This window comes from Xenia sp. Carnegie-2017, unplaced genomic scaffold, assembly GCF_021976095.1.
Source record: "Xenia sp. Carnegie-2017 unplaced genomic scaffold, XeniaSp_v1 HiC_scaffold_24, whole genome shotgun sequence".
Classification (NCBI taxonomy): Eukaryota; Metazoa; Cnidaria; class Anthozoa; order Malacalcyonacea; family Xeniidae; genus Xenia; species Xenia sp. Carnegie-2017.
The window spans coordinates 17,480,920-17,493,521 of NW_025813487.1; the positions used below are offsets into that span (position 1 = coordinate 17,480,920).

Consider the following 12,602-nt stretch of genomic DNA (forward strand, 5'->3'; position numbering starts at 1 on the left):
CTGTGTTCAGACTGAATTGAATTCTATTTCATTTCCTACACAAAAAGTACAAAGAAAGAGTATGAAGAGTTGACGTGTCAAAACTGTCAGGTAAATTTCACTGGCACCAAGAGGGTTCTATTTTAGTTCGGCAATTCTCACTTTGTTCTGTTCTAAAATTACGTTTACGAACTAACTACCAGAGGCGTACTGTTCTCCAAGATCCACGTTCCTCTCGATTGTGGAGCAACCTCAACGTCTCAGGCTTTCAGTGACGCCAGCAAATTTTTATTTGTCTTTTTGCTTCTAGCTTCTGTAGAGGCAATCACCTGAAATAACAGGCTCCTCTAACCATTGTTGTTTAAATATACAACGGAAATTTTCTTCAGTTTGGGAGTAGTGAACAAATCGTTTAACCTGGGAGTGTGTGTGGTTGACCACTCCCCATGCTCCTTCGACCTGTTCATTTTCAAAAATAATTTATTTCTTCATATTTTACGTAGGTAGAACGACTAAATAACATCAGTTTTTTTTCATACATTTTGCTGTCTATATTAAGTAGAGAGTAGTGATTATTTATTTTGTCTCAAAAACGTAGCAAGATTGTTTAAAATCGCTCAATCATTGGTGTTCGACTCGAAATGGTGAATTCTTTGGCAACATAAGACACCATCCTTGATAAGGCTGTACAGATGGTATGTTGTCATCATTCTCGTGAAGCTTATAACCCAGACATCCAGCAACTAACGCAGCCTTATCAGCTAAACCTGAGGGATGTGAAAGAGTTAGCGGTGCCGTGACAAGTCCACTTTCAAAATTACTCAACTTTTGATCCATCCTGTGTAGCACAGATCTCCTGAACCAAATTGTTCTCTGGTGACAATTGTTGACCACCACTCGCAATCAGGTTCACCACAGTAAGTTGCAAGCAGTTTTGAAATACATTTTCTGCCAGTTTCCACCAATCTGGTGGTAAATACAACAGATGCTCAATCGGTTTAAGAAGATTTTGAGTGCATCTAGTTTTTCAATAAGTTTCCTCCAATCTTCCTCAGTGCCAAGCATTTCAACAGCTGGAATTCCACACCTCATACCCATGCTATAAAACAATAAAATGAAACTGTTTCATCATTCATATTATCGCATAAGGTATTGTATAAATTGCGACCAATTTGTCTTATGCATATTTTGCAAGGACTGTGAAAATTCTGTAGCAGGAATAAATACATAAAAGTTGCCACCTGTATTTAAAGAACTCCTGTAATGAAGACATCAAAGCGATTTGTGATACAATCTTTTGCACTGGTGTGCTTGATGAGAAATCAGCAGTTATCAGATCAACATAACCAGGAACTTTGACATTCTTTGATATTTTATGTGACATGGCATCAAAAAATGAAGAGTAGTTTACATCATAGATATTATAAGAATCCATTTCTACATTCAATGCTTTCTTGCCTAAAATTTGTTAAATTCATAGATAATGAAAGTGCGTTTACAAAAATCTTTTGTTCATAACAGGCCATTGAACTAAAATACATGAAACGCTACCTGTAATACAAAACGCCAATAATTTTTTGAAGCCGTGATTTTACCCCAGACACGCATGTATTGTCAATCGATTATTTCTCTTCAAGAGAATCTCGAAACAATACACACATGTGTCTGGGGTAAAATTGCACGTGTCTGGGGTAAAATCTCGCATGTCTGGGGTAAAATCTCACGTGTCTGGGGTAAAATCTCACGTGTCTTGGGTAAAATCTCGCTTCAATTATTTGCTTCAGGTAGCGTTCCATGTATTTTAGTTCAATAAAACATACAGCATATCTGAGCCATAGTTTCTGGAGGGGGGGGAGAGCAGTAAATATTTCCCAAGCTCACCAGAGTTCAAATGACATGTCATTTCTTTCACTAGTATTTTCACCCAACTAACATTGAAAACTGCCCAAATTTTTAATCTTCAAACTGTCTAGGGCTCCCATTCCATACAACTATGAGTGACCAGGAAGATCTATCAAGATCTTCAGTTTCACATGCACGGCGTCCATAAATGGGCCTTGCACAAGTGGTCATACATACATAAGAAAGTGAGGACAGGGAGAACATTAAGAGGTGGTGCTATGTGTTTCATTGGAGTGTGTCTAACTGTCGCGGGTAAAAAGTCGCAGGTCGCGGGTAAAATGTTGCAGGTATAAAAACACTTTTTTGCATGGTAAAGTTTAAAAGAAGTCGATGTTAAATTCTCAGGGATTCTTTATTTCTATGTATGTCCATTTTAATGTGCTCTATGAATCAACGTTCTCTGCTGTCAACATTAAAATATGTAACGTTCGTTTGTCAGACGAATTGTCGAGTTTCAATTAATGGTTTCTACTGGTAAACCAGAGGCGTAACTAGAACATTAGTTTATCAATGTAAAATCGTACAAGCATGTCAATCACATGACCAAAACCTGTTCAATATTCATATGAAAAGAGCAGTACTGTACATTTATAAACACTATATCTAAAACATTTCTATACATGCCAACCTTCGTGTTTAACAAACATCTTCCGTATTTTTTCATCTTTTGAATGTTTGTCAATGGCGATGGCGATGCTTCTGATGATAACAAACCACCAGTCTTCGGGAGACGTTCGCAGTTTCCAATGATTATTATAAGCCAACAAAATTGACGAAAATAAACCATCGTCTGTACTTGAATGGATCAAATCAGCAGAACCCAACGTGACACTTCGATCGCCAACATTTTCGCGAATGTTTTCGTTTTCTGTGTCTTTTTCACTTCGTTTGAGCTTCCTTTCAAAATTTTTAGCAGCTTCTTCAAAAAAATACTTGGCTTCACCACGACGTCCTAAGTCGTTAGTCTCGTCTTTTAATGAAAGAGGTTCCAAATGTTCTGCCAGTGTAATACACTTCATGACTGTCACGGGCTTGGAGAAGCGTTCCGAAAATCTGCCATCGACTGAGTAGCCACGTTTATCTGATGATCTACGGAAACGGGTTTCTTAAGGAAAGCCATTTCGGAAAAAGTTTGGTCAAAAAAAAATCTCCGTAGAGAAAGCAAACCAAAGTTGAGAAACACGTGTTTATCACAGTGAACTCAGTATTTAAATAACTGGAATGATATCTGAAGCCAAAAATTAAAGCCAAAAAATATTTGTCGTCGTCATTCGTGATCACTCGTGTTTCTCGCGTGTTCATAAACAATTTGTATTTTTTCGGATCGTAGATCTTTAGTTTGACCTCAGTTGATTCATTTTACTACTCAGTTTCATCTTCACGAAGAAAATCTTTTAACTATATTTATTTCAATTCTACGTTATCCTCAGTGCAAAAGTATTATTACGTTTTCAAATAAATTTAAAGGATTTGTTGGTATGAATTTTATTCGAAAAATTTACATATAGAATGAAAACATCTTATAGCTACTATATATTTTGTCATACACAGTCGATTTGCTCTTAAGCTGCGGTTTTCCTTTAAAACATATTAAAGTCTTTAAGTATATTCAATTATTGATATCGAGATGACAACCATTTAGTATTTCAAGCACTATCAACATCGATGAAAATACAATCGCTCTGTAAAAAGTAAAAATGCGAGTTATACACTCAATACTTTTTATGAAACTGGATATTCAAGTTTCTTTTTTCTTCGGAAAAACGATCTGTTTGCGGATGGTAGTTCAGTAAAGCAAATTTATTGCGAGAAAAAAATTCCCGGTCGAGAAAAAAATCCCGGTTGGGCTGCTTCGCAAGACCCAGGACTTATTCTCTCGCCATTTCCCCCTTCATTTTTGATTGAATGTATTACTTCCGTTCTTAGCCTCACCACCGTATATATCCTCTTGTGCCTTGTTCAATCCATGACGATATAATTTATTATCTGTAATTGATAGTCTGCCATCTTTTATTACCTGTCAGCGGTAGTCATCTGAAGATATACCAACCTGGACGATCTACATTTACAAACATGTAATTTATTACCCCTGTTTAAAACCACGTGTTAAGCATCGTATATATCCTCTTGTGCCTCGTTCAAACCATGACCATTTAATTTATTACTCTTGTTTAAAAAAGCGTTTTAGGCATGGTATATATCTTGTTTATCATTATTCAATCTACGACCTTCGTGTTCTCTGAATTTCGCTCGTTGACTCTCCTTTAGTAGGTTGTGCAACTGGTCATTGGAGACGTCATTTTGAGCGATTCCATTGTATTCGTCTTCACTCTGAATTCTATTTAATTTCCTACACAAAAATTACAAAGAAAGAGTGTGAAGAGTTGGCGTGTCAAAACTGTCAGGTAACTTCCACTGGCACCAAAAGGGTTCTATTTTAGTTCGGCAATTCTCACTTTGTTCTGTTCTAAAACTAGGTTTATGATTTAACTTCCAGAGGCGTACTGTTCTTTCGGGGATTCACGTTCCTCTCGATTGTGGAGCAACCTCAACGTGTCAGGCTTTCAGTGACGCTAGCAAATTTTATTGGTCTTATTGCTTCTAGCTTCTGTAGAGGCAATCACCTGAAATAACAGGCTCCTCTAACCATTGTTGTTTAAATATACAATGGAAATTTTCTTCAGTTTGGGAGTAGTGAACAAATCGTTTACCCTGGGGGGGGGGGGTTGACCTCTCCCCCCTCCCTGCTCCTTCGACCTGTTCATTTTCAAAAATAATTTATTTTTCATATGTTACGTCGGTAGAACGACTAAATAACATCAGTTTTTTTTCATACATTCTGGCTCACATCCTCACCTGCTCCTTCGACCATGGGCCGGTTGTATAAAGCTCTTAACTACTTTTTAACTACACTTTTGCAGTTAAAAGTAGTTAAATTAACCACGCGGTTAAATCGGTTGTATAAAAAGTAGTTAGCGCTAACTGCAGTTAAAAGGTAGTTAAAGTTGACTATACTATGGAGCATAGTTAACTTTTCAAAACATGTTAATTAGTGCACAGCTAACAGTAACTATTTTGTCAATCGTAGTGGGCTCATTTTCTTTAGAATTGACAAAATCAATTGGCTGAGTTGAACTCAAAGTGCACATTTCTTTCTAATGTTTCCAATCACTCTTTCCACATGAACCCTCACATTAGCAATTCGTCTGGTTTGTTCAATTTCAATGCCACCCAACCGTTTTTTTACTCTTATTAAAAGCTGGCATCTTGATAGTTGCACAGTACAAACCAACTGACTCTTGGATATCAAAGCCTTTATCAACTAAGATCACATCTCCAGGTAAGAGCTTATCAAGGAGACCACTGTTCTCAGTCAAATGTTTGTCACTGACTCTTCCTCCCAATAGACAAAAGTCCAAGGAAGCTTGTGAGAATCTGTTGTTTGGCTGCGCTGTAATACTTAACCATAATGCACAGTTGTTTTTCATTGCCAATGTCAGTGCTTTCATCTATAATTAGTGAATAAGGGATATCGGCCAATTCTTGAAGTAGCTGTTCTAACATCGCTGGTCCTAACAAACAATTATTCAATGCAGTACACTTTGTTCTGTGGAGTTTAACATCTTTCCCTGAGACATATTTAAATAACTCGCCAAGATGATCTACGGTGTTTAAGCTAGAATGACACGCGATGTGGGCAGCGATCTTTATCTCTGTAACTTTTAGAGAATTGTCTACTTTTTACTTTGACAACCTAACTCAAATAAGGTTCTTGAACTGGAAAAAGGTTGCTTGTTGCGCTTATGTTTCTCAGTTTTTGCATGAGAAACTAGATCCCCATGATGTGCTCGAATTTGAGTTTTGCACTACTTACAATATGAATTTCCCCCCTAGTTTGATATTTTTCCAATATAATTCACTTTGGATTTGAAAATGGTGGGGGTTGATTGTTAGATCTATGAAAGAAAAGCTAAGTTCGTTTGAATTACAGCTAACGGCTTTTCCTTTTTGATCCCCATATTGTTACAATATATGATTTATATTACAGTATGTTGTGTTTTGCTTATCTCCATGTTAAAGAGGTTTGTGGGAGTGTTGGTTTCACAATAATAATAACAAAGTAACGACAGTGAGAGCTGAATAATTTACGTCAATCGTATCAAACGAGTGGGTAACTTGCAGCAGTTGCAATCCCACAGTTATTATTTTTGTTCCTCGCCATCATTATGTACCCATTCCAGCCCCAAGATTCCCCCCAGCTATTTTTCACGAGCCAATAGTCTTCGCCATTGTAGTTACCATAACCCACAACGAGGACGGCGTGATCAAGACCAAATCTTGTGGAGTTGCAAGATGGCTCATAATACACCCCGTTATCGTAAAATTGAAAGCTACGATGGCGCGCGTTGATAGCAACGGAGACTGGGCCTATTGTAGCCACGGCAACTTGGAGATCGTGCTCCGAGAATTCGGTGATGTCTACATAACCTAGAAGAAAGTAGATTAACTAGATTCTAAGACAACAAAATTCTTGAGTTACCACGAAGAACAAAAAGCAAAATATTTTCACATGTAAATCGTGAACAATAACTTACATGGATAAATTGAGGATAATGTACACAAACCTGTAACTGTAGCATTAACTGCAGAAGCTCTATAATAACAATAACCCAAATCCTTTCCAAAGTAGGGATACATTTTTCCGTGTCTATGCCACCATTTGCTTTAATGTATTCAAAAGCATCATCCATCCATCCTCCTTTACATCCCTTGTTACCATATTTCCTGCTGCAGTCTACTAGATTTTGCTCGCTCAGCGATACCAAGTGACCAGTCTTTTTGAAATGCTGCCCTTCCAATGATCCAGTGGTGCTGAAGGCCCAACAAGAGCCACAATGTCCTGCATATAACAACTCGTTATTGGCAAACATTGTTTATGTGAAGTGTTTAGCACCATCAAGTTTATTCACAACGCTAATGCAGCTGCAAGTGTTTTTTGCCATTCGAAGTCACGTCCTTCGTGATAAGAGAAAGCAAAAAGCGAACGAATGAATAGTTAAAATAAAGTGAAGAATAACGACGATTTTTTTGAGAGCAAACATGTTTCGACATTATCATAATGCCATCTTCAGTGCAGAGTGGTTAGTGTTAAGTAATATGATACGTAATATGATATGAATAAATTAATTACAATGAATAGGATTATGATTCAGTTACTAAATATAAAATATTTACAAAAAAGGAAAAGAAAAATAAGTATTAAGAACTTATAACAAAAATATTATTATAAAGTAAATATAGTGTTGTAGTGGTGAACTTGGATATTTAAATCGGGATTAGTTTTATTAATGTGTAGAGCTTCCTTGATTTTGAGTGAGAAAGTGGATTGATCAGTGCCGATGATTTTAAAACAGGAAGGTGAGAATTTGTTTTTACATGAAGGAGAGGCTTGAAGATGTTTGTAGATAGTGGAGTTTTTGTCTGTGTGAGTATGTTCCTTTATCCTGGTAGATAATCTATATATTTACTTTATAATAATATTTTTTGTTATAAGTTCTTAATACTTATTTTTCTTTTCCTTTTTTGTAAATATTTTATATTTAGTAACTGAATCATAATCCTATTCATTGTAATTAATTTATTCATATCATATTACGTATCATATTACTTAACACTAACCACTCTGCACTGAAGATGGCATTATGATAATGTCGAAACATGTTTGCTCTCAAAAAAATCGTCGTTTTTCTCAAGTGTTTTTTAAAATTGCTGCTAATTAGAAATTAAAGTGAAGAATATATTTAAATTGCCTACAATAGAGTTCCTCAGGCGACTATTCATCCTAAACAAAATGTTCGACTTTAGGTTTCTCCAATACTTCGTAAACAACTAAACATGAATTCCCTAAACCTCATGTATAGCTTTCTCTTCACCGTGCAAGAAAACAGAACGTGTTTGCTTGTAATGGCCACTTCAAAGTTTAATAAGAGGCTGGTTACCGTTGTTATAAAAAAGGAAAATGGCGTGACTTTCGTACCTTGGTCTTTCACTCGTGTGACGTAGCCTTTCGTCCGCCAGTCCACATATTTAGGTAGTTCTACGCCAGTTGGTGCAACGAAGGTTGAGCCGGATCTTTTTATACTAATTCTCCGATTTTTTGCTCCAAGCATCAACGATCGATATTCTGTGGGAGTCAAATCACCAAATTGGTTCATCGCTAACTTAAATTTCGCCTTGCCCTTGTTGTGCTCTTTGATGTACTATAAGAAGTCGATTTGCTTTTTAAAGCTCACGTTTCTAGCTAACGATGCTATCTCTATAGGCAGGGGCAGATAAACTGCAGGTCTATCATAAACGAAAGCATGATGGACTCAGGCATTAATATAAGAGTGTTTTTACATACTTTGTGTTCTCGTAAAGTTAAAATGGTGTTCTTGCAAATGAAAATATTTTTCCTTTAGAAAGAATTATTGCATAATGATAGTAATATTTTTATCATTTGATTTATGCAGTACTTTCTCCGATCGCAGTGAAAATGGAGCGACTCCTGGCTATAAAATTATTGAAATTTTTCATATTTCGTTCAATTGTTCGCATAAAACGCTTAAAAGTAAGAAAAAATGGAAGAATGACTGCGAATGAGTTTCATCTTAGTAACGTGACATTGGTTTGACCAATGTGGGACAATAATAAGACGAACTGAAACTTTTCAAAAAAACGTGTTAGCTACTGTAAAAGTTTTTAGTTAATGCGTGGAAGGACTGTCAGCATACCTCAAGATTCGACTGCCATATTGCTTTACGATACGCTTCAACATTCGGTTTCTCGTAGGTTTTACTGTGAAATTTCTTCCAAGTTTGCCATTCGCCATTATTGCCGTGTAGATCGAGTTTGTCGACTTGATAAGCTTGAAAAATAGTTACCATGTCGCATAACAGAAAGAAAAGAAACAAAGACAACAAAGCCATAATGGATAAAGTCTATTGAAAAATATTGATGCCTCAAACTGCTGCAAGTTCGGAACAAAGATACTAAACATACAGATTATTGCAACATTGATACAATATCTTGCACTTATGAACTTTAAGCTAAACTGTACAACGATTGAGCCAGTGTTATTGCTGGTGAACTACGCATCCTGTCACGTGTAACTCATTTGAAAATATCAAAAGCGAGCAGTTGGCGGATTTTATTGCGCAAGATTACCCGCTGCGATTCTACTTTCAAGTTATTGTTGCACTAATAAATTCTTTAAAAGTTCAAATGTTTCCTTCCAGCGGGAATCCGTGCATGATCATCTGCGATCTGTTGATTCTCATTTTTCAATTTTATTGAATGATAAATGAATTTGGCAAACACTTATTGAACTAACTCCTTCACATTACTCTGAAATTAAATACGAAATTGACTATGTTCTTTTCTCTTCACAAGAGTAAAGATGCTAAATGAAGATATGATCTTCGCACTTTGCTGGACAATTTAAGCAATTGTCTCATGAACCTGAAAAATTCAGATGACTAAACGGGACCTCATGCGGTGCCGGTGCAGTGCTCTGACCAACTGAGCTATGAAGTCACACAGAGGTCAGCAGGTCAATTTTGTTGGGCTCATGTTTTCTCGTGAAAGGAATGTCTTATGAAAGAATGTTTTATGCAGTGCGGTGTTTGAAATTAAATGAAATGAAATGAAATTTAATTTAATTTAATTTCAAACACCGCACTGCATAAAACATTCTTTCATAAGTAAAGATGCTACACAGTCAATAAAGCTACCACCGCTGCTTTGGTGAAAAAACATACAACACAGTTTTTCCATAAATAATATATTGTGAAAATTAAGCCATCATTCTGCTATCTAGTTTAAAATGGGTCCCAGTCACTCAGACAAACTCTAGATAATGCAATGCTTCTGTTAAATTTGTGTGAGAGTCGTCATTGGTAAGTAAATAATAGCAAATAGCTTTTTCACATATTACCAATGTATCAAGGACTGCAGAGGCGAGGACAATCGATAAATGGGGGGGTGGTGGGTTGTTCACATATTCATTTGTTTTAATCCGTTTTAACCACAATCTACATTGATTTCAATAGGAATTAAAAAACTTCAACCATGCATATATGAATATGCTCCCCCCCCCAAATATCAATCTTGCGTGGTTTATGTGTATCCAATACCCTGGCTGACAAGGTGTCGTTGATTTCTTGAATCGGCATTTGAATCCATCATTCTGTCACAGGCAGTACAATGCACTATGAACAAAACCCAATATTGATCTATTTGCATGTTTGCAGATGTGGACGTCCACGTTGATTAAAAATTAAACGAGCTTACCTGTAAGTGAAGTTTGATTGGGATTCAACCGATCCATTGTGAAGGAACGACAGGATTACATTCATGAGATTGCGTCAGCGCCCATGTGATCAATTCTTAAAGCCTTTGTCGAGGTACTTAAATATAAATAGGGTGGGAGTAATAGAAATCATGAGTCATAAAATGGCAGATTTGGGTGGGAATGTAATCCCGTCGTTCCTTCACAATAGATCGGTAGAATCTCAATCAAACTTCACTTACAGGTGATACGCCAAAAGTCAACTTTTCTTGGTGGTTTCCTGGTTAGGTATGTTTGACAAGTTGTCAACAAAGAATGTCACGGTGTCATCTTACAATTGCATCATGCTCAAATTCAAACAGTAAATTGTTTGACACCTTTGACCAGATAATATTAGTAATTGGGCAGCTAACTTTTGGGTCAACTGTCGTAATGAAAGCTTTGCGTTTTCCGGCATTGATTTCAAATACTTCAACAAAATGTTCACATCCCAGGTTTGGTTGTATCTGGGCAGACTCGGTCTTAGTTCAAATACCCTCGAAAAACGATTAACTAATGGTGATTACCAACAGGTGTTGTACCAGACACTGATATGATAGTAGATAAGGCACTGCGCGCCGTATTAATACAGCGATATCCAGATCCCTTTTATACAATGTTAATAAGACCAATATAACATCCGTGATCTCGTTGGTCTCTTCATGCAGACCATGTTCAGCGGTGAACTTTAACCACTTTTTAAGTTAAACTTGATACTGCTGTTGAGTAGACGGGCGCCGAGAGACCACAATTATCTCAACAGCTTCACTAGTAATACCATGTCTCAACAAGGTTTGCTTGATAATATGCAAGCCATCAACTTCAGTCTGTGAGCTAGAGGATGTCGTGCATTGGGATTGTACGGCAGAACCAGAATATTGTCTTGATACGGAAGCAACACTGGATTTCCCACCATCAGTTTTGATAACCTGGGATACAAGGGTACCATTTGGGCACCACAACTATTCCAGTGGCCTTGTCCCCTTCTATCTTTTGTAATACCCTGTCAATAAGTGAAAATGGTGGAAACGCATAAAGTTTTAGATTGATCCAATTTAATGTAAATGCATCAACTGCAAATGCTCCAGGGTCTGGTTGTTATGATACATAACATTTGGTTTGAAATTTAGTCTCGAGGCAAATAAGTCTATATTAGGCTGAAAAAAATTGTTTCACAATTTTGGCAAACAGAGCTTGTTAAGATGCCACTCAGTTTGATCATGGAAATGTCTAGAAGCATAGTCAGCCTCAACATTCTCACTCCCTGGTAAGTGACATGCACTAAGCCAAATATTCCATGATAGACACCAATTGAAAACAATTGCTGTTCTCTCAATATACAGTGCAACTGTACAGTGCAAGAAGTAATTTGGTAAATACTCTAGGAGCACAATCTAAACAATAGGGCAGACATGTGAACTGAAATATCTGATTCCACCACACAAATTTTAAGTATCTTTGATGTGATTTATAGATCAGTACTGAGTAATAAGCATCCCGGATATCTAAGGAGGCCATAAAACAGCTCGGTTTCATCATAGTAATCACATGATGAAGGGATTTCATCTTAAAATGTCTATTGCGTACAAATTGATAGAATTTCTTCAAATTTAATATAATATGGAAAGACTCATCCTTTTCGGTGGTTAGGAAGATGGGTGAAATAAATTCTCCCTCCTCATGCTGGCTTAATGAGATAACTCCTTTGCACAATAGATTATTAATTTCTGTTGAAACAATTCCATAAATTGATTTTCCTTATGGTAAAGACAAAGATTGAAATCCGTCAGTGAGACTTGAATGGGGGGTTAAGGGCATGCAACCTGAACGCCGAAATGCTTTATTGTATTTACTCTAAGACGCTATTTCTAGGCCACGTGTTTTTAGAAGGGCAGCTTCCTGTTTCATGTGTCAATAAATGTCTTCAAGGCAATGTTAAAGACAACGATGTTCGAAGGTTTCTGTTCATTCACTGACTGTGCTATGTGACCGTTAAAGGGAAGCAACTGTTTTTATGGCATAGACAATAAGCAAGTTTCGTTTGTGGTATGCAAATTTGATCTTATACCAATTATTTACTTCTATAGTGAAATCTATTTTTGCAGTGAATGAAAACAGCAAAAAGCTCAATGAACGCTAATGAACGGTTTCAAATTTTTGCCAGTGTTCATGGTTTTCGAAAATATGCCATTGACTGAGTAGTCACGTTTAGCAAATGATCTACGGAAACGGAGTTTCTCAACCGAAAGCCGAATCTTTTTGAAAGAACTCTTAACTATCCATTTTGACTTGACCAATCATATAATGTGGGTGGGTGGCTCACCTCCCACCTGGTCCTTCGACCTGTTCATAC

The 12,602-nt window shown here is 36.8% G+C and overlaps 2 pseudogenes; both read right to left on the minus strand.

Annotated features, from left to right (window-relative positions):
• Positions 1-441: 441 nt before the first annotated feature.
• On the minus strand, positions 442-2,976 carry LOC124450651 (annotated as a pseudogene).
• Positions 2,977-5,775: 2,799 nt separating this feature from the next.
• Positions 5,776-8,969, minus strand: LOC124450652 (annotated as a pseudogene).
• Between the last annotated feature and the right edge of the window lie 3,633 nt (positions 8,970-12,602).